Raw genomic sequence first — 3,347 nt, forward strand, 5'->3', positions numbered from 1 at the left:
CCTAAATCTTGTGAGTAATTATATCCAGCTGCCAGTCCACGAGCTGTGGGATAGGGTGCCTTCTCTGATGAGTACTATCTCGTCTCAAAATTCTACAATCTGAGCAATAAATTGTAAAATTCACCACCACCAACACACTAATAATGAGGGAGAGGAGAGAAAAATTAGTTTCAAATAGTTAAATTACTGCATTTGACTGACTCTAAGAATCAGTTGTAGAACAAACCATTATTTTACATACCATTAAGGAAAATGATCCAGTTAAATGATGACACAACGATTTCTCATCACTTGTAACTTAGAGCTATTTTATACGCACTTAGAGATTTTTATCTTACATAACTTTTGTACACACAAAAAATTAAAATATAAGAAAAATTGATTGATTATTCCTCAAACTCCTTCATATTTATAGTCCTCCTCTGAGCTCCTCCCACATGATTTCTCCAACAGAGAATATGCGCCCCACTGCTTTCTTTCCATGCTCTCCTTGCACGTACAATAACACTCCATTTCAATGTGGAATTATAGTGTAATATTCCTGAAGACGTTGTAAAGCACAGCCGAACTAAAACGGGTAGTATCAACGATATCCATAACTCAGTTGAAGTGCTAATAATATGAACAGCTATGATCAAGTATGCATATGGACAGGCAACAGTAACCATATCATGAATGTTGCCTGGTTACCAGCAATAACAAGGTATCATTAATTGTAGGACACAGCCCTGTTTCAAAGGTGTTAAAAATATGAACAAATGAGCATCTTAGATCTGATGAAATACAGTCGCCTTCAGTTCTCGGTATGAGGACCGCTCCTGTGTTTGCCAGCTCTGGGTCCCGCGCTACCCCTCGTGGTACCCTGAAGCCCTGCTAACAGGCTTGTGATTAGTCTCTTGACACACAAACCCCTTAGAAAAATTGCAATTTGAATGTGCGGTTTCCTGTTGGGACTCTCAGTACTGCACTGGTATATTAGAAAGCTTTTTTTTTTTTTTTTTTTAAGGATTTTATTTATTTATTTGACAGAGAGAGACACAGCGAGAGAGGGAACACAAGCAGGGGGAGTGGGAGAGGGAGAAGCAGGCTTCCCGCTGAGCAGGGAGCCCGATGCGGGGCTCGATCCCAGGAGCTGGGATCATGAGCTGAGCTGAAGGCAGACGCTTAACGACTGAGCCACCCAGGCGCCCCGAAAGCTTTTTTTTTTAATTGTTGTTTTTTATTTTTTTAAGTATCAAGTATCTAGCACCCTTGCTAAACATTAAAGAATGTTTTAATAGTTTGTTTCTAGAAATTCTTGGAATTCTTATGTAGGCAATCACAGCATCTTATAAATGGTGACCCTTTTGTTTCTTAAAATACTTATCATTTTATAATTTCAATCTCTGTTCTTTTTCTTTCTTATTCTCTTGGCTAAGGCCTCCATTATCATGTTGAACGCAAGTAATCATAGTTGTCTCGTTCCTGGCTTTAAATGGAATGCAACAGATGGTTCATCATTAAGAATTATATGTTCTGTAGATCTGGGGTAAATACTCTTTTATAAGTCAAGGCATTTTTCTTCTCTCTGTGTTCGTTATTTTTTTAAAATCATGATCAGATTGAATTCTATTGAATAGTTTACTGCATTGTTTGAGATCGTCATAAAGGTCCGTTTTCTCTTTCTGCTCTCCCCTGGAGTCCTGACTCCATCCTGGTAGTGCACATCAAGTTCAAGGCCTTGAAGACTGTTCTTCCTGAAGGGCAGGAATAGACCCCTAGAGTCTTCTTGGATAAATCTTGGGCTTTGGGGGATCTTCCACATGGAGCATTACAAGATGTTTATGAAGGCATCATTTTGATGTATTATTTTGCTTATAAAACATCAGCATTTTAAAGATCCTGATTTACTTGGGGTGCCTGGTGGCGCAGTCAGTTAAGCGTCTGACTCTTGGTTTCGACTCACATCGTGATCTCCCAAGTCATGAGACTGAGCCCCGAGTCGGGCTCCATGCTCAATGAAGAGTCTGCTTAAGACTCTCTCTCCCTCTCCCTCTGCACCCCACCCCCACTCTCTGTCAAATAAATAAATAAATCTTAAACAAACAAAACCCCGATTTACTCAGGATTTCCTTTCTACTAGAGAAAGGAGAGGAAGTAGTATACTTGAGGAGAGAAACCCCGTTCTGTCACCCATATGCCATTCACAGCAAGCCCATGGAGCAGATGACAGTACACTGGGCAAGCTGAGGAGGAAACTAAAGCTCAGGATGCTGATGTGCACTGCACTGAAGGACAATGGCCGAGTGAGATCCGGGACCTCTAGCCCCAAATCCTGTGCTCAGAAACACTGTGTGCTTGCTCACAGCAGAAGCGTGAGAGCGGGGTCCCTCCTCCCATTAGTATACTTCTGCCTTTACCCGACCCTTGGATCCTGGGCTCCAAGCATCTCAGAGGCTGGTCCCACCCTTCCAGCAGTTGTGCAGTTTGGAAGCACTGTGGTCCTCTGACCCTGCTTCCGGAGCCTCCTGGGTCCCCTGGAGGCTGTGTACCCTGTTAGTGCTGAGACTACTAGATGTGTGTGTCGGGGGGAGGATGGGGTCTGGGCTCCTCTCCGGAAAAGGGAGGGGGGCGGAGAGGGGGTCCTGATTCTGCCTCTCTGCAGACCAGGCTTGGTGCCCAGGTGAATGAGCACTCCTATCCCTTCCTCGGACTGCAGGCTGCACTGCTCCCAGCTGCCCTGTGATGGAAGGCTCCCGGCCACCTCTGGTCTCCTGCTTCTTCCTGATCTGCCCCTTGGACTCCAGTCTGCCCCTCCCTGCAGCAGGCTCCTCAGTGACCAAGCTGACACATGCCTTGGAGATTGTGCCACAGAGCATGGAGGAGCTCTGTCTCGCTGGTTCCACTTCTGCCAGTTCCCTGAGTTCAGGTCCTGGGGCTGAGTCTGCATCTCACCGAGCTTCTGCCAGGAGCTCTCGGGGGTTTGGGGCATCCGCAGCAGCCTTTTCTTTTCTTTTTAATTTTTTACTGTTATGTTAATCACCATACATTACATCATTAGTTTTTGATGTAGTGTTCCATGATTCATTGTTTGTGCATAACACCCAGTGCTCCATGCAGAGCATGCCCTCTTTAATACCCATCATCAGGCTAACCCATCCTCCCACCCCCCTCCTCTCTAGAACCCCCAGTTTGTTTTTCAGTGTCCATCGTCTCTCATGGTTCATCTCCCCCTCCGATTTCCCCCCCTTCATTCTTCCCCTCCTGCTATCTTCTTCTTCTTTTTTTTTTCTTAACATATATTGCATTATTTGTTTCAGAGGTACAGATCTGTAATTCAACAGTCTTGCACAATTCACAGCGCTCAC

Source organism: Leptonychotes weddellii, chromosome 4, assembly GCF_054177405.1.
Source record: "Leptonychotes weddellii isolate Sample4059 chromosome 4, ASM5417740v2, whole genome shotgun sequence".
In the NCBI taxonomy this organism is placed as follows: Eukaryota; Metazoa; Chordata; class Mammalia; order Carnivora; family Phocidae; genus Leptonychotes; species Leptonychotes weddellii.